The sequence below is a fragment of the Staurois parvus genome, unplaced genomic scaffold (genome assembly GCF_062004578.1).
Source record: "Staurois parvus isolate SC_StPar_1 unplaced genomic scaffold, SC_StPar_1.0 ptg000827l, whole genome shotgun sequence".
Classification (NCBI taxonomy): domain Eukaryota; kingdom Metazoa; phylum Chordata; class Amphibia; order Anura; family Ranidae; genus Staurois; species Staurois parvus.
The window spans coordinates 4,735,756-4,762,471 of NW_028318623.1; the positions used below are offsets into that span (position 1 = coordinate 4,735,756).

The window sequence follows — 26,716 nt, forward strand, 5'->3', positions numbered from 1 at the left end:
ACAGCCTCTTTACTAACAAAAACAGAAACTTACAAAACATCCTACAAATAATTACATAAATAATAACTACCATGTGGTGAAGCCAGAAGCGACATACAGTAGCTACCATCAGCACTGTTTTAAAAAGAGGAATTAGTGTATTTATAGGCAAAACATTTTCTTTTAGTTTTGTAAGGAGTCAGAATTATGTAAGTATTTTATTCTTTGGAAATTTCAATTCCTGTCCTAAGGAGAATAAGTGAGAGGAAATCAATCGAAAGTTGGGGAAATTTTATTATAGAATGAAATAGGTAGCAAAGCCTCCGACAGAATCAAGCGTCATACACGGAGTGGCATCCTCTGGTGATTCTGTAAAATCCTGTAGGGGGTAATTGAAAAAATGATTATTGTGACTGCTCATTACTCTCCAAAACCTAAACTGGCAAAGCTATTCATAAATATCACTAATGACACATGGCACTGATGAAGTCTAATTAGACTGTAACAGGGGCGGACTGACCATTTGGAAACTCGGGCACTGCCCCGAGGGCCCGGGGTCAGTAGGGGGCCCCATGAGATGCCCCTGGTACCTTTTTCATAGGCTTTTTTGAGTTTGGGCAAGGACACAGGGGCCCCATGATCCCCTATTGCCCGGGGGCCCCATGAGTTGTCAGTCCGCCCCTGGACAGTGGTCACCAAGGCAGATGGAGAGGGTGAATCCCTTCAGAGGGAAAACAGATGGCCATAGAAAAAACAGACAGAGATTCTAACCCTTTTACTATTCTACCCAAAATGGTGGTGAGAGAGATCATACCTTATTGGAGGCTGCTGGTCAAGTGGTGGGGAAGGGCTGTGGGCCCTCTCAACTGTTATGTTTGACAAAGAGGGACAATTTTTAAGGGGACAGAATGGGGTGCATGTTGAATACCATGACAAAAAATTGGGCATGGACAGTAAAAAGTGGGTTTGACCATATGGATGTGGTTTAACCACTTGCCCTCCAGAGGACCAGGCCATTGCGATATGGCACTGCGTAACTTTAACTAAAAATTGTGCGGTCATGCAGTGCTGCACCAAAATTAAATTTATGTCCTTTTTTTCCCACAAATGGAGCTTTCGTTCGGTGGTATTTGATCACCTCTGTATTTTTTATTTTTTGCACTATAAACAAAAAAGACTGGCAATTTTGAGGAAAAAACAATATTTTTGACTTTTTGCTATTAAAGCGGAGCTCCACCCAAAAGGGGAAGTTCCGCTTTAAGCCTTTGTCCCCCGCTCCCCATTAAGGATTGGCACCTTTGGGGAGTGGGTACCTGAACTTGACAGGTACCCGCTTCCACTTCTGCTGCGATCGCCTAGGTGATTGGAAGCGGAAGTTTTCCTCCTCCCCTCCCTCCCTGTAGTCTTCTGGGACACGTGACAGGTCCCAAAAGACTAATAATTCACAAAGTGCAGCGCTTCTCGTGCATGCGCAGTGGGCACCCGACTGTGAAGCTACAAGCTGCCACAGCCGGGTGCCCACACTGAAAATGTCGGCACCAGGGAGAGAAGACTGCCAGTGAAACCAGCCTTGGTGAGGACACCGCTGGACCGAGGGACAGGTAAGTGTCTGTAGTTTACCTTTTTTTTTCCAGCTGGAACTCCGCTTTAAATATGTCAAGTAAAAAAAATTTAAAAAACAAATTTCATCATAAATTTAGGCCAAAATGTATTCTGCTGCATGTCTTTGCTAAAAAAAAAATCCCAATATGTGTAAATTAATTGGTTTATGTGAAAGTTATAGAGTCTACAACTACAAATGGCGGTATATATATTGGATTTTTTTTTGCTATATTACTAATCAGCGACTTAAAGCAGGACTGCGGCGGGCATTCTGACACTGGGGGGGGGACGACGACGACTGACTGGCACTAACATCCCCAGTGACACTAATACAGTGATCACTGCTAATAAAAAGCACTAACATTGTACTAATGACACTGGGCAGGAAGGGGTTAACATCTGGGTGGATCAAAAGATTACCTGTGTGCTGTTTTACTGTGTGCTATGTGTGTTTTACTTTGTGAGCACATTGCTTTGTATTGCTTTGCTATGCTGAGCAATACAAAGCAGTGTGAAAGAGCTGACAAGGGAGAGATCTGTATTGTTTACATACAGACCTCTCCCCCGTCAGTGATACTTGGTGATCGCCGGGTGCCGGTGGGGAATCTCTGGACAGGACCCGGTGATCAACAACTGAAGCTGCAAATGGCAGTGCGGGTATATACGTGATTTTGCATTTCCCCTACCCGAAAATGCGAAATCATGTATATATATATATACACGTGATGTTGCAAAGCCCTGCTTCCCTGTAGCAATATTTCTGCTATAGGGTGGTGGGCAAGAGGTTAACTAGTTTAGTTCTATGGAATGGTAACCATCAGCATGAGCTTGTTTATCTCAACTGGCTCACAAGGCAAGTGGTGTTGGGTTTGCGATTCTGATTAAATTTTCATTATTCGGAGATTTGGATGTATGCAAATCTCCGACTCACAACAGTAATGAATTTCAGTAAATCCAAACAGCAATAATCCAAAATAAATTATAACAAAAAAAATGTATTTGTATTAATTTGTTTGCTACTTAAGGGGGTTTTATAAGTTTAATAATATATTACATAGTTTCATAGTTAATCCATCTAGTTCAACCTTAAAAGGGAAGAAAAAAACATTATAATCCTACACCCACAGTTGATCCAGAAGAAGGCAAAAAACCCAGCAAAGCATGATCCAATTTGCTCCTGTAGGGGAAAAAATTCCTTCCTGATCCCCCGTGAGGCAATCGGATATTCCCTGGATCAAATTTACCAATAAATGTTAGTATCCATATGTATCAAACTCTGTAATGTTATGACTGACCAAAGCCAAAGTTGCAAAATATCAGTTGCATGAAAGTCACATTCAAGTCACAAGCAGGTCACAATGCAAAGTCACATTGGAGGTCACAGTGGAAGCCGAGCCTTAATGCTTGAAGAATAACATAACGGCATAGCGAATGAACTTGAATCATCCAAAATAACTTCCAAAAATACGAATCAATTCAATACAATGAATATACGTGAAAAATCTGAATATACTAAACAAATTCATTAAATGAATCATTCTAACATAACAAATATGACAAAACAAAATAATTGACTTAACAAAAGGAATCCAAAACAAAACTAAGCAAATTTTTTAGTTGTACACATCTCTAGTGTTGGGGTCTAATAGACCACCGATGTCTTCATAAAGAGTACCTATATTTGTCAGCACACCATGGATCATCCAATATCATCCAAATGGTTTACTGAAGAATGATCACATCACAAAGGACAAAGTGCAACGTTTTGGAGCAGCACAGGGCCCCTTCATCAAGCAAGCCAAAAAAAGTAACGCCCATTGCCCCACACACACTCACAAACAAAAACATGTCCCCAGGGTGTTTCAATTTGTTATTGTATCTAAATCTGCTAGTACTTTAGACACTCCCCTCCTTGAAGATTGGCAATGCTGCTATCTGCTGTGCCTCCTCCTGGGCTCCTGTACTCCTACGTAGGCATTCTAATATAGGAGGTGTGTTACTGGCCAGATCACCAGGTGAAAACAGAGGAAAAAAGCCTAAAAAAGAAAACACCACCACATCTAAGGAATGGTAAGCTGCAATATATTACATTTTTGGTTTTGGCTTTAATACCGCTTTAAACTGATGAGCCCAGCAGTAATGCACCCTGGGACTTCATTGATATAGGCCAAGCCACCCAAAAAGAATAGGCTAATTTGTGCCTCTAGCACCTCATCTACCCTCTCTCTCTCACTGTAGCTGACAAGACCTGCCCGCTTCTACAGCCGGAGCACTACCTCTAAAATTTAATATGGGCGGAGATTTTTTGACACTTCAAAGTCCTTTGGGGTGGTGCTCTAGTTCTACAGGTGGTGGGCGGGGATTGTCGGCTACAGCGAGAGAAGCTGGTCGGGCGCTGTAGGGAGAAAGTAGGCGCTAAAGTGGTTCAGGCTGGGCAAAAGTTAGGCACTAATTCAGCAGAGGTGGGCAGAGACTAGGCACTAATGGGGCACAGGGTGGGGGAGGACTAGGCACCAATGGGGTGCAAGGTGGGCGGAGGCGGGCAGTGGGCAGCGCCATTTGGGTGTCAACAGCAAAGAAATGGTATTGAAAGCCATGGGAGGCAATCAACTGACCCAGAGAGGAGGTGTAGATTGCAAATAGGAGGGGTCCCAGAATAGAGCCTTGGGGAACCCCAATGGGGAAAGGAAGAGGAGAAGAGGCAGTAGAAGTGTAAGTGACACTGAAGGTACGGAGGGATAGGTAGGATGAGAACCAATGAACAGCACAGTCATGGAGACCAAAGGAGTAGAGTTTTTTGTGGAGGAGGGAGAGGGGAGTGGTCCACTGTGTCAAAGGTAGCAGAGAGGTTCAGGAGTAGGAGTACATAATAGTGTCCATTGGTTTTAGCCGTTAGTAGATAGTTTGTAAGTTTGAAGAGAGCATTTTCCATGGAATGCTGAGAGCGTAATCCAGACTGAAGGGATCAAGAAGGTTGTTCTCAGTGAGGTAGTTGCTCAGCTGGTTGTAAACCAGGAGTTCAAGGAGTTTGGAGGAAAAGGGGAGTAAGGAGATGGGTCGTAGGTTGTTAAGATTGGTGGGGTCTAGTGATGGCTTTTTAAGTATGGAGGTGACTAGTAAATGTTTTAGAGAACTAGGGAAGATGCCAGAAGAGAGGGAGAGATTGAAGATGTGAATTAGAGAGTGTAGGATGGAGCCAAAGGGTGACAGTAGCATTTGCGATGGAACGGGGTCCAGGGGGCACGTGGCTAGGTATTAAAAAAAGTTTAGCAACCTCATCTATAGTAGTGGGGTTGAATGTCGGAAGTAGTGATTGTCCCTGTGGATGTGGAGTGTTAAGTGTGGGAGGTATCTGTGAGTCGGAGATCTCCTCACAAATTGTATCGATTTTCTTTTTGAAGTGATTGTGATCTCCTGGGCAGTAAGTGCATTAGTGGGTGGAGGCAGTGAAGGATGAAGAAGAGAGTTGAAGGTAGAGAAGAGCTGATGGGGACTGGATGAGAAGGTGTTAATGAGAGTAATGAAATAGGTGTGCTTGGCAGTGTGGAGGCAGGAATAGTATTTCTGGAGGGCAGATTTATATTGGTTGAAGTTTTTCTGAGACTTAGTCTTACACCACAGATGAAGGATAGAAGGTGGGAGGCAGAGAGAGAGTGAAGCTAATAAGGTGATGATCAGAGAGCGGGAGAGGGTTGTTGGAGAGGTTGCATGGAGTGCATAGATAAGAGAATACAAGGTCAAGGGTGTTGCCATTGGAGTGAGTAGAAGCCTGTATCAATTGCTTCAGACCAAAAAAGGAGGCTAGATTAGGAAGTTTAGAAGCAGCAGGAGTGTTAGCATTAAAAGTGATGTTGAAGTTGCTGAAAAATGATTGTGAGGATTTCAGAAGAGAGAAAGAAGAGTATAAAGGCAAAGAAGTCATCAAGGAAGGTAGATACTGGTCTAGGGGGGGCGGTAGATCACAGCAATTCCTAGAGACACAGGAGAGAATAGATGTATACAATGTGCCTCAAAGAAGGAGAGTGCCAGAGAGGGAGGAGGGTTTAATACCTGGTAGGTGCTCTGTAGGGCAAGGAAGATTCCTACTCCACCTCCCTTCTGTCCACTGGGTCTGGGAGAGTGAGTCCAGAGAAGGCCACCATGGGAAAGGGAAGCAGGGAAAGCAGTGTCAGAATCATGAAGCCAGGATTGTGGAGGTCATGGAGGGAAGTGAGTTTGTTACAGACAGAGAGGGCATTCCAGAGGGCACAGGAAAAGGGCGGGCTGGCATTGGAAAGAAGAGGAATGGAGACTAAGTTCTGTGGATTTTGGATGCTGCCAGAGGGTGCAGGGTGATGGGAGCCTTGGGCACACTTGATGGAGGCCCAGGGTTTGGGGATATATCTCCAGAGATTAGGAAAGCAGAAGGATGAGGGAGGTAATATGGGAGTGTGATTTATATGAGGGGACATTATTATTATCATAATTATACAGTATTTATAAAGCACCAATAGTTCGCTCAGCGCTGTACATTACAATGGGGAACAGAACAATAACAATACAATACAATGCAAAACATGAGGGGTTCGAGGGCCCTGCTCTTTGGAGCTTACAATCTAGGAGGGAGGGGATGGTGGTACAGGAGGAGATAGCAGTGGGGGATGGAGTGGTAGGAAGAGTGGAGGAGGTCGGCAAGTTAGCAGGGGGTGGGGTAGGCTTCCCTGAAGAGATGGGTTTTCAGGGTGCGCCTAAAGGAGCGGAGAGTAGGTGATAATCTGATGGGTTGGGGCAGGGAGTTCCAGAGGATTGACAGCAGCTGGAGCCAATGGCTCCTGCTTGCTGTATCAGCCAATGAGGAGGCGGAGACCTGGGACAGCCGAGACTGTCATGCACATCGCTGGATCTCGATGGGGCTCAGGTAAGTAATAAGGGTCTGTTGCTGTACACAGAAAGTTTTTTGCTTTCATGCATAGAATGCATGAGGGTAAAAAACCTTGAGCCTTTACAACCACTTTAAGGCGGGTCTCTACTCTTAGTGATGAACAGTTAACTCTCGGGTCCCTGTGTAAATGTACAACTTCCCATTGTAGCTTGCAATTAGGGGGGCTGTACCAAACACTGACCACAGCCACCTGTCCAGAGTTTCCCACTACTGTTCCAGTAGCAGCATGGAGCATGGATAGTGCAGGTTCCTATGTGCATTTAACTTTAACTTTAACTCTTGAACCTCCATACCTCTGTACAGGATGGGGACCTCTGCAGTGCAGTTCCTTTCCGGTTGCTATGGGAGGTCAGCAACATCTCCCACATGGCTAGAGGCAAGACCACCTAATAACAGGCACATGTTGTGACAGCATGCTTGCTAACGGTACTTTCATTGCTTGTGGACACCACAGGTATAACTTGCACTAGAATGACTCTTTAACAGACTCTTCATCCTCCATGTGCTAGTGACCCAAGCTAAAGACTAAGTGCAAAGTTGTGCTACACCCCTTTCTGAAGGACTTCAGACCAGGCAGATGACACAGTTTCAAAAACTTTACTTAAAAAAAGTGCAGAACAGCATACAGTCTAAGGAACACAAAGTTCAAAGAACATGACTTTTCCAAGTGCTTTCAACGGCAGTCATTATTCCTAATTCCCTAGTCCCTAAACCTAACCAGGCTATGGGCTGCCCTGGGGTACCTGTAGATATAGAGTCCATGTGGTTACAGCATCCATGAGTGGCATACTCCAGTCACTGGAGTCTTTGGGGTGAACCTCAGGTCTTGACGACCTTACATCTTGATGGCAGGCTTTGTCATTCTTGCACCTTTTCCAGGTGTAGCCCTCTTTGGGAAAGAAGGGAGATGGCCAAGACCATGGACATGGACCAAGGCTATACAATGGCAACAGCAGCAATGGACCTCTCTGACCTGGCTTACTGTCCACTTTTATATACACAGATGCTGTGGGTCAGACCCAAAGATCCAGCCAAAAGCCAAAGAACCAGAAAGAGCATTAACTCCTACCCTCCTGGCTGGGGGCAATACCTAACTTACTAACTGCCATTAGTAAGTGTCCATTGTACTATTTTTTGGGTTTCCAGTGTGCCCCTGTGCCTTTAAGGAGGGGTGGGCTCCCTCCAGGCATACCTGCCCTCAATATATCCATTATTATATATGTGTACCTATTATGGAGGCTCTCAAAATGTATAGAGTTATGACTGCAGATAATACTGGGGTGCTGTGAATTGGCCTCTGCAGCTTACTCATGTGTTTGCAAATGTGTGAAAATGAAACCCCTGTTTTTAGTGTGAACAGGACAATTCAGTTTGTGGCAGGCTGGTTGGTAAGTTGGGCTGGTAGTGTTTTATTGTTGTTGTTTGACATTCATCACCCTTCTATGTGCTCCTTGCTGTTAATGCCAGTTATAGATTGGGGCAGTTGCCGTTTGTTTGTACCACTTTTATATACATAGGTGCAGTGGGTCAGACCCAAAAATCCCACCAAAAGCTAAAGCTGGACGGCACCCAGGGGCGGACTGACAACTCATGGGGCCCCCGGGCAATAGGGGATCATGGGGCCCCTGTGTCCTTGCCCAAACTCAAAAAAGCCTATGAAAAAGGTACCAGGGGCATCTCATGGGGCCCCCTACTGACCCCGGGCTCTGGAGCAGTGCCCGAGTTTCCAAATGGTCAGTCCACCCCTGGCGGCACCTAACTATTTTCAACTTGCCTACAAGCAGAACAGGAAGCAAGGAGAAATCTCTCTAAAAGAGTTCTGTATAGGAGTAAACTCTACAAAGGTTTTAATCCTTCCCTACTTTATCCAAAACTAAAAATAAAAGTTTTGACTGGACATACTTTTTAATATACTGGAAGTTTTGCGAATTTAAATATATGTTTGGCTTACCTGATAGTATGTATTATACATTACACAATTCAGGTCAGGGCCTAATGAGCTAATGGACTGATAAATATGCTGAGTACAAAATGGCCGACCGCCTGGCATTTATTGAAACTCAGCATAAATTAATCACTTCAACAGCGATTAAGTCTAGCACATTGTTCTATGTTTTAATTAGCATTGATTGATTCACTGCCTAATTGAATTAGGGAATTAAAAGATCAGAGCCTGTATTTGGGTCTGATGTGAAATAGGATGTTGTTCTGCAGACCTGATTGATGTTTATCCTGATTAAATTAAGCACTCGAAATCTTTGATCACATCCAGTTCCAGGATAGATGACAACAGTTTTTTTGTATAGTTTTTTTGTATAGCTGTCATTGTTTTCGTCTTAAACTATTAATTGAATGAAACCTCATGCATATTCTAGTCTGCTAAGATGGGGATGAAATAAAAAGAATCCCTTGTGCCTCAAGGCCAAAAAAAATACAATATTGAATGCTTGCAATCTAATATACAAAGTTATAAAGCCCATTTATTTATAACATGCTTAAAGGGAAACTAATTTCTATTCAATGAACATATATTTTGGGCTATTATCATGCTTATCTTAAAAAAATGTTTATATACAGATGTGCTCAAAAGTTTGCATACCCTGGTAGAAATCATGACATTTTGGCATTGATATTGAAAATATGACTGGTCATGTCAAAAACTGGATCATATGAAGCCATTTATTATCACATTGTTGTTTGGCTCTTTTTTTAAATCATAATGATAACAGAAGTCACCCAAATGGCCATGATCAAAAGTTTACATACCCTGGAAGTTTTGGCCTTGGTACAGACACACAAGGTGACACACACAGGATAAAATTGCAATTAAAAGGTATATTACCCACATCTGTGGCTTTTTAAATTGCAAGTGGTGTCTGTGTACAAATAGTCAATGAGTTTGTTAGCTCTCACATGGATACACTTAACAGACTAGATACTGAGGCATGGGGAGCAGAAAATAACTGTCGAAAGACCTGTGTAACAAGGTAATAGAACTTTATAAAGATGGAAAAGGATATAAAAAGATATCCAAAGCCTTGAATTTGCCAGCCAGTACTGTTCAATCACTTATTAAGAAGTGGAAAATTCTGGGATCTCTTGATGCCAAGCCACGGTCAGGTAGACAAAGAAACATTGCAACCACAACTGCCAGAAGAATTGTTTGGGATACAAAGAAAAACCCACAGGCAGGGGTGGACTGACAACTCATGGGGCCCCCGGGCAATAGGGGATCATGGGGCCCCTGTGTCCTTGCCCAAACTCAAAAAAGCCTATGAAAAAGGTACCAGGGGCATCTTTTGGGGCCCCCTACTGACCCCGGGCCCTCGGGCAGTTTCCAAATGGTCAGTCCGCCCCTGCCCACAGGTAACCTCAGGAGGAATACAGGCTGCTTTGGAAAAAGATAATGTGGTTGTTTCAAGGAGCACAATTCGACGATATGTGAACAAAAATAAGCTGCATGGTTGAGTTGCCAGAAAGAATCCATTACTTAGCCAATGCCACAAAAAATACAATATGCCAGACAACACCTTGACACAGCTCACAGCTTCTAGCACACCGTAATCTGGAGTGACAAGACCAAAATAGAGCTTTATGGTCACAACCACAAGTATTATGTTTGGAGAGGGGTCAACAAGGCCTATAGCAACAAGCATACCATTCCCGCTGTGAAATATGGTCATGGTTTGCTGATGGTTTGAGGGTATGTGAGCTCTAAAGGCAATCTTGTGAAAATTGATGACAAGATGAATGCAGCATGGTATCAGAAAATACTGGCATATGCTTTACATTCTTCTGCAGGAAAGCTGTGCATGGGACACTTTTGAACATTCCAGCATGACAATGACCCTAAGCACAAGGCCAAGTTGATCCTTCAATGGTTACAGCAGAAAAAGGTGAAGGTTATGGAGTGGCCATCACAGTCTCTTGACCTTTATATCATTGAGCCACTATGGGGAGATCTCAAACATACAGTTCATTCAAGACAAAGACTTTTCATGACCTGGAGACATTTTGCCAAGATGAATGGGCAGCTAGACAACTATTACAAAAGACTGCACACTGTCAATGATGCTAAATAGTACTAAGAACTAAAGGTATGCCGACTTTTGAACAGGGGTCACACGAATTTGGGGTCACAGCAAGCCTTACTTTCAACTGTTGACATCATGTTTATGTTTATAATGTACTGAGAAATTAATGATGAACAAGTATGCAGATAATGACCTCTGACATTTCTGATTTCCTGATCTGCATACTTATTCTGTATCAGTAATGTTGCATTTAGCAAGCAGTACAGCTGACAAAAGCATACCCTGCAACTGAATGGGGCCACGCTACAACCACAAGCCAAGCACTTGGCTTTCAGTTGCAGTGCAGTATTTCAGTAGAAAGGTTCCATTTGACTGAATACAAAAATAGGCATCCAGGAGGGCACCAGTATCACCTGGCAGCTGCTGCTCTCTGTGCTCCACCCTCCATTGCAACTCACTGCACTGTTTCACTCTGAAAACCAATGTAAAGGGGGCATGATGACACTAATGTATTGGGGAACACTGTCCACTAATGGAAAGAGGGCACAATGACCACCAGTGTGGTGGGGCAGAATGACCACCAAAGGGGGCATGATGACCACGAATGTAATGGGGAACACTGTCCACTAATGGAAAGAGGGCACAATGACCACCAGTGTGGTGGGGCAGAATGACCACCAATGTAAAGGGGGCATGATGACCTCAAATGTAATGGGGAACACTGTCTACTAATGTAAAGAGGGCACAATGAACACCAGTGTAGTGGGGCACAATGACCACCAATGTAAAGGGGGCACGATGACCACCAATGTAAAGTGGGCAAGATGATCACCAGTTCTATGTCTCCTATATACACCAGGATAGGAGAGTGGCCTAGCTTTATGTTATATGCTACCAAGGTACAGCGGTGGGTAGATCTTTACAAGGTTGATTGGTGAAAAGAAAGAAGTCAAGAAACAAAGTTACACAGCACAAGTTTGGACATACACTCCTACTGGCTCTATGAAGCTTATTCTGTAGCGGGTTTCACCGAACTCAGGTAAGGTAAATTGATTTAGATCTTAGCACACTTGCTTTGTTTATTGGATAGTATTAGTAGCTCCCTGAATGCTTTTTCTAGTTACCTGGAATTATTCTTTAACTTAAAACTAATTTTTGGGTCAGATGGTATACAAAATTTTTCATTCTCAGGTAGGGAACAATTTATATATGGAATAGTGATAGTTTTTCAGAATAATCGTTCACAGTATGTCGAATAGCTTTCTTTTAAAAGTTTGCTTTTAAAACAACTTATCTTTGGAGATGTACGTAACCAGACATCAGTGTGCAATTTCACAAAGGGATTTGTTAACTGTGTTTTTACTTCCTCATTAACATATTCCTCTTTAGAATGGGGAAGTTTTACAGCTAATTGCACCTCATAGACTCACCGCATCCCGAGAAAGTCCTTATTTGCTCTTATTTATGGTTATCCATGGTTTTTAAGCTTCAACCATTTTATTGAGTTTTAAAGATAAAAGAAGAGTTAACAATGCTCAGGTTATATAACAATATGGATACATTTTCTTTGGCTATTATTACAGTTTAAAGAACGTGACAAATTAAAATTGAGTTAAAACGTTTGGCTAATTTTAGGTGTTGCTATGGTCATTACTAGAGATGAGCGAATCGAACTTGGCGAAGTGGAATTCGTTTCGAATATTAGGAAAAATTCGATTGCGCGAATCGAAATTTTTCCAAAAATGGCGGCGACATGTTTGGCGACGGAGCGGGGATCTCTGGGAAGGTGCGCAGACAAGCCGCGCTGACCCATAATGCATTCATTCATGACATGTGATCGCATTAGCCAATCAGCAGCCAGCCAGCCAGCACTGTGTAATGGTGGAGCTATAAATTGCGGCCATCTTACAATTCTCCATTTGCCTCCGGTCATTCAAGAGAGACAGACCTGTCTGTAATAGGGACAGAGTTAGGGCCAGAGAGACTTTAGGGACACAGAATCGTTACTTAGGGACACAGAATTGTTACTCAGGGACATTGAATTGTTACTCAGGGACACAGAACTGTTACTCAGGGACACAGAATTGTTACTCAGGGACAGACACAGAATTGTTACTGAGGGACACAGAATTGTTACTGAGGGACACAGAATTGTTACTCAGGGACACAGAACTGTTACTCAGGGACACAGAACTGTTACTCAGGGACACAGAATTGTTACTCAGGGACAGACACAGAATTGTTACTGAGGGACACAGAATTGTTACTGAGGGACACAGAATTGTTACTGAGGGACACAGAATTGTTACTCAGGGACAGACACAGAATTGTTACTGAGGGACACAGAACTGTTACTCAGGGACACAGAACTGTTACTCAGGGACACAGAACTGTTACTCAGGGACAGACACAGAATTGTTACTGAGGGACACAGAATTGTTACTGAGGGACACAGAATTGTTACTGAGGGACACAGAATTGTTACTCAGGGACAGACACAGATTTGTTACTGAGGGACACAGAATTGTTACAGAGGGACACAGAATTGTTACTGAGGGACACAGAATTGTTACTGAGGGACACAGAATTGTTACTCAGGGACACAGAATTGTTACTCAGGGACACAGAACTGTTACTCAGGGACACAGAATTGTTACTCAGGGACACAGAACTGTTACTCAGGGACACAGAATTGTTACTCAGGGACAGACACAGAATTGTTACTGAGGGACACAGATTTGTTACTGAGGGACACAGAATTGTTACTGAGGGACACAGAATTGTTACTCAGGGACAGACACAGATTTGTTACTGAGGGACACAGAATTGTTACTGAGGGACACAGAATTGTTACTGAGGGACACAGAATTGTTACTGAGGGACACAGAATTGTTACTCAGGGACACAGAATTGTTACTCAGGGACACAGAACTGTTACTCAGGGACACAGAATTGTTACTCAGGGACACAGAACTGTTACTCAGGGACACAGAATTGTTACTCAGGGACAGACACAGAATTGTTACTGAGGGACACAGAATTGTTACTGAGGGACACAGAATTGTTACTCAGGGACAGACACAGAATTGTTACTCAGGGACAGACACAGAATTGTTACTGAGGGACACAGAATTGTTACTGAGGGACACAGAATTGTTACTCAGGGACACAGAATTGTTACTCAGGGACACAGAACTGTTACTCAGGGACACAGAATTGTTACTCAGGGACACAGAACTGTTACTCAGGGACACAGAATTGTTACTCAGGGACAGACACAGAATTGTTACTCAGGGACACAGAATTGTTACTCAGGGACACAGAATTGTTACTGAGGGACACAGAATTGTTACTGAGGGACACAGAATTGTTACTCAGGGACACAGAATTGTTATTCAGGGACACAGAACTGTTACTCAGGGACACAGAATTGTTACTCAGGGACAGACACAGAATTGTTACTGAGGGACACAGAATTGTTACTGAGGGACACAGAATTGTTACTGAGGGACACAGAATTGTTACTCAGGGACAGACACAGAATTGTTACTGAGGGACACAGAATTGTTACTCAGGGACAGACAGAGAATTGTTACTCAGGGACACAGAATCGTTACTCAGGGACACAGAATCGTTGAATTAAAGAGTATGTCAGACAACACGCAGAGGAGTGGCAGAGGAGGCAATGTTTCAGGAGCGAGCAGACGTGGCAGCAGAGGAAGGGGTCGAGGCAGCACTAGTCGCAGCCAGAGGCCAGTGCTCCCGGTGTCATCCAGCGGTCATGTCTCCACCGACAACCCTGCCGTCATCGATTGGTTGGCTCGGTTGTCTTCCTCTTCCCAGGTCACTTCTGACAACTACAGCCAACGGTCGGTGGGTACGTCAGACACAACCGTTAGTTGGCATGGCCCGGGAGCAAGCCCACTGAAATCACGTGTCCTCTACCTGCCCCTGTCCTTTGGTGTTCCCTCACCAAGCGAAGTATCGCATGCTGTGGGCTCAGCCCCACTGTACAGTGAGGAAGAGCTAACAGAGGGCGGTCAGGAACGGGGGGAGACATCCGCCTCTTCAGCAGCCAGGCGAAGAAGTACTGGCGAGGAGAGTGGCTCGGTAGCCGGTCTAGAGACAGGTCTGTCTCCTGACCCACACGCAGCCGAGGGGGCTAGTAGTGAGGCGGAGACCCTAATTGATGATGATGAGGCTGATCGCACTTGGCAGCTTCGTCGTCATCAGGCTATTGCTTCCGCATCATCAGGAGAAGAGGGTGCCAGCTTGGCAGCGAGCAAAACAGTCGGTGGGTTGCCCAGGAGGCAGCAGGGTCGCAGCAGTGTCAGTGGAGGCAAACGGCCACGGAGTAGAGCACCAGCTCCACTGCAGCCTACCACCACGGCCAGTAGTGGTGCCGGTGTGCACGGAGGAAGTAGCAGTCAGCCAGTGAGGAGTAGCGGGGGCAAAGTTTCCTACTTGGCGGTGTGGCAATTTTTCGTCAAGCCGCCCGAGGAAGTAAACGTAGCCGTATGTCGACTATGTGGCCAGAAAGTCAAGCGTGGCCAGGGGGCCCATGTCTCCATCGCCACACTCTGCCATGTGCCACTTTCAGGTCTCCTCACACTGCTGGTGGGTTCCATTTTGTCATAGGGTGCTGGCAGATTACAGGCCTCCCATTGCTGCTGCCAGGCCCGTAATCTGTCATGGGCCCCTGTACCGCCTCCTCATGCTGCTGTCAGGCCCGTAATCTGTCATGGGTGCCTGTACGGCCTCCCATTGCTGCTGTCTCCATCGCCACACTCTGCCATGTGCCACTTTCAGGTCTCCTCACACTGCTGGTGGGTTCCATTTTGTCATAGGGTGCTGGCAGATTACAGGCCTCCCATTGCTGCTGCCAGGCCCGTAATCTGCCATGGGCCCCCATACCGCCTCCTCATGCTGCTGCCAGGTCCAGAGTGTCTCATGGGTCCCTGTACGGCCTCCCATTGCTGCTGTCTCCATCGCCACACTCTGCCATGTGCCACTTTCAGGTCTCCTCACACTGCTGGTGGGTTCCATTTTGTCATAGGGTGCTGGCAGATTACGGGCCTCCCATTGCTGCTGCCAGGCCCGTAATCTGCCATGGGCCCCCGTACCGCCTCCTCATGCTGCTGCCAGGTCCAGAGTGTCTCATGGGTCCCTGTACGGCCTCCCATTGCTGCTGTCTCCATCGCCACACTCTGCCATGTGCCACTTTCAGGTCTCCTCACACTGCTGGTGGGTTCCATTTTGTCATAGGGTGCTGGCAGATTACAGGCCTCCCATTGCTGCTGCCAGGCCCGTAATCTGTCATGGGCCCCCGTACCGCCTCCTCATGCTGCTGCCAGGTCCAGAGTGTCTCATGGGTCCCTGTACGGCCTCCCATTGCTGCTGTCTCCATCACCACACTCTGCCATGTGCCACTTTCAGGTCTCCTCACACTGCTGGTGGGTTCCATTTTGTCATAGGGTGCTGGCAGATTACGGGCCTCCCATTGCTGCTGCCAGGCCCGTAATCTGCCATGGGCCCCCGTACCGCCTCCTCATGCTGCTGCCAGGTCCAGAGTGTCTCATGGGTCCCTGTACGGCCTCCCATTGCTGCTGTCTCCATCGCCACACTCTGCCATGTGCCACTTTCAGGTCTCCTCACACTGCTGGTGGGTTCCATTTTGTCATAGGGTGCTGGCAGATTACAGGCCTCCCATTGCTGCTGCCAGGCCCGTAATCTGCCATGGGCCCCCATACCGCCTCCTCATGCTGCTGCCAGGTCCAGAGTGTCTCATGGGTCCCTGTACGGCCTCCCATTGCTGCTGTCTCCATCGCCACACTCTGCCATGTGCCACTTTCAGGTCTCCTCACACTGCTGGTGGGTTCCATTTTGTCATAGGGTGCTGGCAGATTACGGGCCTCCCATTGCTGCTGCCAGGCCCGTAATCTGCCATGGGCCCCCGTACCGCCTCCTCATGCTGCTGCCAGGTCCAGAGTGTCTCATGGGTCCCTGTACGGCCTCCCATTGCTGCTGTCTCCATCGCCACACTCTGCCATGTGCCACTTTCAGGTCTCCTCACACTGCTGGTGGGTTCCATTTTGTCATAGGGTGCTGGCAGATTACGGGCCTCCCATTGCTGCTGCCAGGCCCGTAATCTGCCATGGGCCCCCGTACCGCCTCCTCATGCTGCTGCCAGGTCCAGAGTGTCTCATGGGTCCCTGTACGGCCTCCCATTGCTGCTGTCTCCATCGCCACACTCTGCCATGTGCCACTTTCAGGTCTCCTCACACTGCTGGTGGGTTCCATTTTGTCATAGGGTGCTGGCAGATTACGGGCCTCCCATTGCTGCTGCCAGGCCCGTAATCTGCCATGGGCCCCCGTACCGCCTCCTCATGCTGCTGCCAGGTCCAGAGTGTCTCATGGGTCCCTGTACGGCCTCCCATTGCTGCTGTCTCCATCGCCACACTCTGCCATGTGCCACTTTCAGGTCTCCTCACACTGCTGGTGGGTTCCATTTTGTCATAGGGTGCTGGCAGATTACGGGCCTCCCATTGCTGCTGCCAGGCCCGTAATCTGCCATGGGCCCCCGTACCGACTCCTCATGCTGCTGCCAGGCCCGTAATCTGTCATGGGCCCCTGTACCGCCTCCTCATGCTGCTGCCAGGTCCAGAGTGTCTCATGGGTCCCTGTATGGCCTCCCATTGCTGCTGTCTCCATCGCCACACTCTGCCATGTGCCACTTTCAGGTCTCCTCACAGTGCTGGTGGGTTCCATTTTGTCATAGGGTGCTGTATGGCCTCCCATTGCTGCTGCCTCCACCGCCACACTGTGGCTCCACACTCTGCACTCATCTGCATGTCATACTGACTGACAGTATTATTTCTCTTCCCCAGCAGACTCCAGGGCATTTAAATTAAAGGTACAGTGTTCTGCACTAATATAAAGGCTCTCTGAAGCCTAGAAACACCCTTTTTATAAGTTAATTTCGCAGCGAATATATTCGCCTCGAATCGAATTTATTCCTCGAATTCGCCGAATCAGCCGAATCGAATTTTTGAATACTTCGCTCATCTCTAGTCATTACTCATGGAGGAAGTGGACAAGCAATAGGTGGTTAGTTGCTGGCCTACCTTTTATTGGGGCTGATTACTTAGAAGGGGCCTGTGTCGGGCCAGGTGCTGTACATTGTTTTATATTACTTGCTTGAGTTCCATAGTAATATTAATAACTTTGCAGATCCAAGGAAAGGAGAATGTAAAGTAGATGGATGAAACAAAAGCATACCTCTCAACTGTCCATCATTTTGGGGGACTGCCCTTTCTTTGAAACCAAATCTGACTGTCCTTTTCTCCTCTTTTGTTCCTCTTTGTTGACAGATGTGTAGATCTCTATATCAGTGGTTCTCAAGCCATGGCCCACTGTGGGACTTTGACCCCACTTCTACCTGGCCTCCATCCAGTTGCTGATCCCATGACCTTCCATACTGCCCTTCAACCTCACATAGTGGCTTATAGTGCCCCTAGGCTTCCTGAAAGCCCCCAGCCTCCGCAGTGCTTCTCAGCCTCCCACAGTGCCACCCAGCTTCCTACAGTGCCATCCAGCCTCCTGCAGAGCCTCTAGCCCTCCATAGTGCTTCAGCAGTGTTCCATAGTGCTAACCCAACCCCCTCCAGAAACCTCAACCCCTACAGGGCCATCACGCCTGCTCCAGATTCCCACCAGCTACTCAGCAACCCCCATTTGCCCCAACCAAAGTCTTCAGCATGTTAATACATGTTTTGCATTCCTACACTTTTATTGTGTGAGAATAAATTTTATTATTTACTGTTGAAGTTTGGGAGGTTTAGAAAGAATTTACCAGGCCCTGGTCTCAAAAAAGGTTGACAACCACTGCTCTATATTAAATTTGATACTTAAGTGTTACACTACCTTAAACCTTTCATGCAAACCATTTCATTATCACATTATTATTTTAGAACACCGGTATAAAAGAACCATAGTGCTGAAAAAAGCAGTTATGGGGTTTAGCCAATCATTTTTGATCAGTAATACTTCATGGTCCATTTAAATGGGGGTGTATCCTAGTCTACTGTATATGCATTGTGCTAAAAAGCAGCAATCCCCCATCTCAGAAAGCTGAAAGTTATGACCAAAGGTACAGTATATGAGACATAGAAGGTGAGGGTTGGTAGCCTCCTGTTAAAGGGCTACTGCAGTCAGAAGATATACAATATATATATATATATCTGCAGTAGCCATTTAACAGGAGGCTACCAGCCTCCTTGAATGATACCCAATGATATTCAACTTAGAAGATATATATATATATATATATATTTATATATGTGTGTGTGTGTGTTGAATATCGTTGGGTATCATTCAGCCTGGAAAACTAAGGACATCTGTTGGTGTTGGACAGCAATGAAGACAAGAGGAGTATTGCAGCCACTGATGCATTTTTATTCGAATTACCTGCTGGGGCACCAATGGCCAAAAATGGCCAGAGTTGGGCTATAAATACGACACAAAACCCAACATTTGTTTACTAAATCCCTGATCAGATGTCAGAAATTACAGGTTTAGGGCTTGTGAGGCTTGACAGGACTTCAGATAGTCAGGCCTTTTTTTCCTTACAGTAAGAAGAAAAAGCTAGCAGATTGGTTGGTATTCAGCATGGAGAAATACTTTGCTCCAGTGAATTACCACAAAGCGAGTTTCAAACATTCTACTGATCTCTACTTTTGCTTTGTAATAAAATCCATTGCATGTTGGTATTAGCTTTACTGCCTTGTACAGGGCCTTAAGCATTTCTTAACCGCTAATGTCAGAGTTTATTATCTCAGCTGCATGGCTCTAGGACACATGGAAGCAGATGTTGATTAAACTGTTTTTGGCCTCCCTCTAACGGGAGCTATTTTAAGATCCTTGGCATTTTTAATAAGACAAAAAAAAAAACATTTTACGAAATGCTCCTACTTATACCTTCTATAAATGAACTGACTTCACAACACTTTAAAAAAATCAAAGACTTTACTGTTGGAAACGGCAGTGACCATTGCTCTTTGGCTGATCACAAACTATCTAATTTTTAACTCAGACTTTTACATATTATTTTTGTAATATTGGAATGGGTAAACAGATGATGGGAGTATGTGTATAGTATGTGATCATTTTATGTTATGTGATTGTGTCTGATCTCACGGTTTAAATGGCGGTTAGCGCTGGATTTACATCACCAGCGCCTGTAGGCACACACCCTGTGACACCAAACACAACAACCATTTGAAATGATCTCCATTTTATACAATACATTTTATTCCTTTACTGGTCCAATTTAGGTTTGGACTCACCGCTATCCAGGGATTGTAATGAATCTTTGGGTTTCATGTATAGCAAAATCTTTGCTGAAAAATGTGCATGTTTGTCAGGGGTGGACTGACAACTCATGGAGCCCCGGGCAATAGGGGATCATGGGGCCCCTGTGTCCTTGCCCAAACTCAAAAAAGCCTATGAAAAAGGTACCAGGGGCATCTCATGAGGCCCCCTACTGACCCCGGGCCCTCGGGCAGTGCCCGAGTTTCCAAATGGTCAGTCCGCCCCTGATGTTTGTTGCCAGAAATAAGGTGTGGATGGGGCTTAAGGCACCCTAGTGGGGGACACTAAGAACAATGCTCATTTATCACCTCGGTTCTGGGCAGGAGTTTGTGGTCATGCAAAATCACCCTTAAAGCAGGACTCCAGACAGAAGCTAGCCGGAATGAAGGCAGTTAACCGTCTGGCTAACTTGCTGAGCTGTTAACACTAAGCATTCAAGACACTACTACCATTAGAGAACACCAATTCCAGGTGTGCAGCATTTAGGAATCGGTACTGAAGAGCCTGTACTGGCATCCACCAACCCAACAATTCCAGGTGTGCAGCATTTAGGAGTCGGTACTGAAGAGCCTGTACTGGCATCCACCAACCCAACAATTCCAGGTGTGCAGCATTTAGGAGTCGGTACTGAAGAGCCTGTACTGGCATCCACCAACTCAACAATTCCTGTCCCATCACTTCCACTAACATGTCCACTGTTGCTATTGGATACAGGAATTGACTCCACCACAACTACATGCCTATTCTCTTCCCAGGGGTCCCTCTACATACCTCTCTCTCCCGTGACTCCCAGGCTAGGTCCCTAAGTATGCTTTGCTGCATATCCGGTCCCAATATGTGGGTAACTGGCCACAAGTGAAGGGTTCAGGCAAAACACCCCTTCACTACCAGAGTAACCATCACCCTACGCCAAGCCACCATCTCCTAACTAGTGGGCAGCCTTAAGCTATACAAATATATCTTTAAATCTTAAAATTATATTACGTTGCAAACCCAAAACCAAACATGGAATATTTTGCAGCTTATCAGTCATTAGATGTGGTGGCTGCATTAGTTTCCTTTTTTTAGGTTTCTGGCCAGTAACACAACTCCTGTATTAGGGCACCCCCACTCTGGATGAAGGGGCACAGGGGGCACCTTTGGACAGCAGCATTGTCAGTCTGCTGGGAGGGGAGTGTTAGATGTGCTAGGAAATTTAAATACACTAAAAAATTGAAGCTAAAATCACAGAGACAAATGTTTTACAAAAAGTACGTAAAGCTGCTGGAGCAATTCACCACTCCAGCAGCTCTGCATTGCCAGCTGAGCTAGAGGGCGGTGTGGTGTGCAATTCAGAGCACCACATGGCTCACTTTTTTTTCATTTTGTTTTGAATAAACTTTATGTGAGGTATACAAAACATACACTTCATTCAGTGCAATGTAGGGCAGCGAATTGCACTGCTCTGACTTACATTACAGTGCAATTTGGCGTGATGTGCTGCGATAAAATGCAGCATGTCTGCATTTTACTGTAGCGCGCTGTAGTGCAGCACTAGGCTGCATTGCAGTGTGATTAGAACACGTACAAAATAATTGCTAAATTAATTGTTAAATTAATAAAAGTTGATCATTGTAAGCACTCCTGCCAGTGTTAAATGGCTTGTCTTATCCCCTTAACTGCTACATCTGAGTTCTCAGCACAGCTAGAGAACTGACAACGCTGTGCTCTCCTGTCTAGTGTGGTTAGTTTTTAATAGGAAAGCAGAGGGACTGGCAGGAACACCAGGCATTTCACACAAAGAAATCAATACAAAGAGAACAGGAGACTTTTTCATACCAGTACATGGGACAACCAGGCAAATATCAGGAATATGAAATATTGCCACTTTATTTCTGTATATTTTTTGATGGGTGATACTCCCGTTACCCAAGCCTAGTGGAAGAGCATTCCATTCACCAAAAACACTTCTTGTTTTTGAAAGTTTGTTGTTTTTCATTTAAACTCATATAGCGCCCCCCCCCCCCCCCAGTTAGCCAGGGAGAGCTGGATAGGTTTTAAGCTAGCAGCCTGGGACAAGTTAGCCAGGGATGAGTCAGCCAGGTAACTTTAGGTCAGGGCTGAGGGCTCTGGAGATCAGTTCCCTGATACCTCTCACTGCTCTAGAAGCTTGAGAAGTTTCTAGAAGGCAGTGGGTGGGGGTGAGGAGGGGCGTATCTGCATGTGTGAGGGATTTTCACCAATCCCAAGCAAAGCAAGAGGCTTGGCATGGGGTCAGGACAGCCCTCACATATGATTAAGCTTGATCAGCAGGAAGTGGTCAGTCAATGTCGGGCGGAAGATGGAGTGAGAGGGTGGAGTGTGGAGCCTGAGAGGGTGGAGTGTGGAGCCTGAGAGGGTGGAGTGTGGAGCCTGGGAGGGGGCCCAGGTAAGGGGCCTACCTACAGGCAGCTGTTTGAAAAGGGGATCTCCACTGTACCACCTTCTACCAAAAGGGACAGCCTGAGTGGCAGGGAAGGAACCAGTCCAGCAGATGGCCTGAAGGCAGCCTCCAACCCATAAAGCTATCAGGAAGGACAGTGTAAGTAACCTTACACGCATGTGCCCCTTCCCCTGACTTCTCTATCAAGATCAATGGCACAACCATCAACCCATACCTGCATGCAAGGGTGCTAGGTGTAATCCTGGACTCTAAACTATCCTTTCGGCCCCACATCCAATCACTTTCCAAAGCTTGCCATCTCAACCTCCACAACATCTCCAAAATACGCCCCTTCCTAACCAATGACACCACAAAGCTCCTAATTTACTCCCAGGTTACCTCTCACCTCGACTAGTAAAACTCCCTCCGCACTGGCTTACCACTACATAGGCTCTCACCCCTCCAGTCCATCATGAATGCTGCTACCAGGCTCATCCACCTTACCAACCATTCATTGTCTGCCACCCCTCTCTGCCAAACCCTCCACTGGCTTCCACTCGCTCAATGAATAAAATTCAAAATACTAACAACAACTTACAACTCTGCCCCCAGCTACATCACCAACCTGGTCTCACAATATCAACCAACCTCTCTCTTTGATCCTCCCAAGACCTTCTGCTCTCTGGTTCCCATGTCACCTTCTCCCATGATCACCTCCAGGACTTCTCCCAAGCTTCTCCCATCCTATGGAACTTCCTACTCCAATCTGTTTGGCTGTCTCCTAATCTATCCACCTTTTGACTATCCCTGAAAATCTTTCTCTTTAAAGAAGCCTATCCTGCTTCTACTTAGTAAACCGCCATTTATTTCCTCCATCAGCTCATCCCCCCACAGCTATTACCTTTTGTATCACTCGACCCTTCCTCCTAGATTGTAAGCTCTAATGGCCAGGCCCTCTGTTTCCTCTTGTACCAAATTGTATTGTAGCTGTAATCTCTACCTTCATTTTGGAAAGCGCTGTGCAAACTGTTGGCGCTACAGTATATAAATCCTGTATAATAATAATGTGGAGCTCATACACTTTCTCCCATCTTACACAATGCAAAGCTAAATGTCTAAGCAATCAACTTCCAGGCTTGATCACTGTGGGAATTTGCAGGCTCTTCAGGTGTCATTTTTTCTTCATGTCTGTAGAGATCAGCATCATGCACAGCAGGAAAGGTGAGTATTTCATGTCTTTTAGGACTGGTTTGTTTTTAAGGGCTCATGTACTCTGCAGATGCTAAACTGAAGTTTAGGAGCAGTTATGTGTTTTTTTTCCTATGTGTCCATGTACACTATGTCGTTTACAGTAGTTTATAGGCAGTTGAGGTTACAGACATTTTTTTGAAAGCACAAAAATCGAGTTCAGGAGTAGAGTTTACCGGCGTTTCAAACACCAAACGCTTATAAACGCGTTTATGTGCGTTTGCATTTAGATGCATTTTTGAGCTGGTCCATATCCAGATGCTGTCTAGTGCCTTTTTCTTCATCAAAAATGCAATATACAGCATTTTCCATGTATTCAAATGGACCCGGTACACCAGTGTAGTCAGTTCCAGGTTTCGCGTGCAGGAAAAAATGATAGAACGTGCCGCATTATTTCTGCACAGAACTGTACTGGAACACATCAAAACACAGCAAAAAAGCACAAGGAGGGTTGTGAGCACTCCAGAATGCATCTGGAGGCATTACAGGCATTACAGCACTATGTAGCTCCTCTCACAGTGCCATGCATGGTTCACAATCCACTTTTGCTATAGTTGCAACACCCATCAGAGAGTAGCGCTCTCTCTGCTTCTGCTCTCTCTATTTCTCACAAAATGTCTGAAATCATTAATTATTTACTATTTTTCAGTGCATTCTGGGCATTTAGGAGGGTCTCCTGAGGTTATCTTTTAACCTCCCTAGTGGTCTGATTATGTCCATATTTCTGTGCTGAAAGCGGTACATTTTTTTGCATGGAAATATGTCTTTTTTTATTGTAGTCCTGTAATTTTTAGGAATAACTCACTGAAATCTGTCCGAACAAGAGTCTAGTAAACATCCCGGGTATGATAAAATTTGACACATGAAATAATAAATTATAACATAATAAATAATCATAAAAAATAATAATATAATAATAAATTTAATTCAATAATGTAATCAAACCAAAAAAACTGAAATTTGAAATATAGCGCCAGGTCGCAAAATCGTTTTCAGTGTCTGATGAGAAATTTCCCCCACGAATCATTATCACTCAATTCTGCAAGTGGTTCTGATTTACTATCGCTGTTCTCTAGCCGGTCTAAAACCGCTTTTGACCTAAAGGGACACTTTTTGGACGCCATGGACGTTTCTCAGTTTCCAGGGAGAAAGAACAGTAAAAATGCAGGCAGGGCACAGGACAAAGCACTCGGGACACAATGTATGTGAAATGGTTTGATACAGGAATGTTATACTATGTGATTTTAGTGTATTTAGTGAATGTCACTTTTTAAAACTTTTGAATCTCCCGCCGGTTCCGGCCCCTGTACGTCCCGATGCTCACAGGGACCGGAACCCGGAAGACAGATGCCAGCATCGGCTGGAGGAGATGGCCTAGGACGCTGCAGGGGGGACATCGCGGGAGCGCAGGACAAGGTAAGTGATCGAGGGAATCCCAGAGCAACGCTGCAGGGTAATCCTGAACAGGGGCGGACTGACCATTTGGAAACTCGGGCACTGCCCGAGGGCCCGGGGTCAGTAGGGGGCCCCTTGAGATGCCCCTAATACCTTTTTCATAGGCTTTTTTGAGTTTGGGCAAGGGCACAGGGGCCCCATGATCCTCTATTGCCCGGGGGCCCCATGAGTTGTCAGTCCGCCCCTGATCCCGAATGAAGCTCGGGGTTACTGCTTTTGGCACTGATAATGAACTCCAAGCTACATTCGGGAGTACCGCCAAGGAGGTTAAAAATGTTTCTAAATGCAAACATAAACGCGGCTAAACACGCATAAACGCAGTAGATAAATGCAGCTAAACTGACGTTTTTGACCTACATTTTCTAGCAGTCAGTTTTCAGCGGTCAAAAAAGTTTTTCAAACGCCCCGCGTACATGAGCCCTAATACTTGTCTTAGCAAACCGAGTCTTTGTAAAGTGTATATATAGAAGACCTCTTAAAGTGATAAACAAATAAACAAACATTTTTCTGTAGAGGGATGTGGTATTTTTTGCAAATTATGTTTTCCGTTACAACACAGCTTACGATAAGATAAGATCTGTATATATTACATTAATATTTGTAAGACATTCTTTTATGAGAATAAAAGGTTCAAAGAGGAACTACAAAACATTAGACCATAGTAAAAACTTTAAAACTTGTTTCATATTAAAAAAAAAAATTAATGTTTCTTGATGAATATTTCTCATTTGCGTGTACTATTGCACTTTGCACTGGCTTGTTATGGCTGCTGATTTAAAGCCCATTCTTCAGTCTCCCCATACACACAAAATCTTTTCCTTTCTAGCGCAGTCCTACCCATTCACAAACTAAAACAAAAGAAAGGCTCAGTATCCCTTTTTACTCACCTGAGTCCACCATCACATAACTGTCCAGGCCTCTTCTACCAGGGGTTGAGAAGGGTGATCCACCTCTGCAGTCCAAACTTCCAGATGAAGGATCTTGTTGGCACTCCGCACATCACTGGGGTCTTCTGAAGCCTGTGAAGACCTTCTGCTAGACAACCAAAGGCATGCAAGTGTAAGGGTGTGACACATGGATTTAATACTGGTGTGTAATGTTAAACTGCAATATGCTCTTTGGTCAGTAGATGGCAGCAAAGTACAAGAATTGATTTTGTAGTGACTTTTGCTAAGACAAGATAAATGCTTATTTACCCTATAAAGTGAATGAATACTAATTTAGGGGCCGAGTAGGACCCTCAGAAGGGTCATAGTGAACTGTAAATGCAGGTTTGAGGCTGCAATTAAGAAATGACTTACTGCATCACAAACTCTATGGGAAGGGGAGGAGTTCCTGTGCTGAGGAGGAAGTGAAGTCTGGGTCTGGCTGTTGGATGCTGAGTACGTCTGGAGAATCTGTGTGGGGCCTGGAAGAGGATTTACGGCTCACAGTGGAATCTGGCGAGGGCACCTAAGGAAGATTCACAACGAGACCAGGAGACAAGTGACTGTATGGTCCTGTTCCGGAGTGGATCAGGAGAAAGCACCAAGAGCCTACCAGGGAACCGTAAGTGCGGCGTTGCCGCAGCACATCGCACCACACGTGGTCAGTGACATTTTGGATATACCAGAAAGTTACAAGAGACACACTCCACTTTCCTTTGGATTACAAATAGTATTGCGCAATACTTAGGGTGCACCCCAACGTTATATCTTGCTCAGGAACA

The 26,716-nt window shown here is 45.4% G+C and overlaps 1 long non-coding RNA gene across 1 annotated transcript; it reads right to left on the reverse strand.

Annotated features, from left to right (window-relative positions):
• Nucleotides 1-255: 255 nt before the first annotated feature.
• LOC149443864 (uncharacterized) lies at nt 256-26,066 on the reverse strand. The gene is made up of 2 exons (XR_016306598.1): nt 25,896-26,066; nt 256-358 (listed from the first exon to the last, which is right to left on the reverse strand). It is a non-coding gene; the product is annotated as an uncharacterized LOC149443864 (long non-coding RNA).
• Between the last annotated feature and the right edge of the window lie 650 nt (nt 26,067-26,716).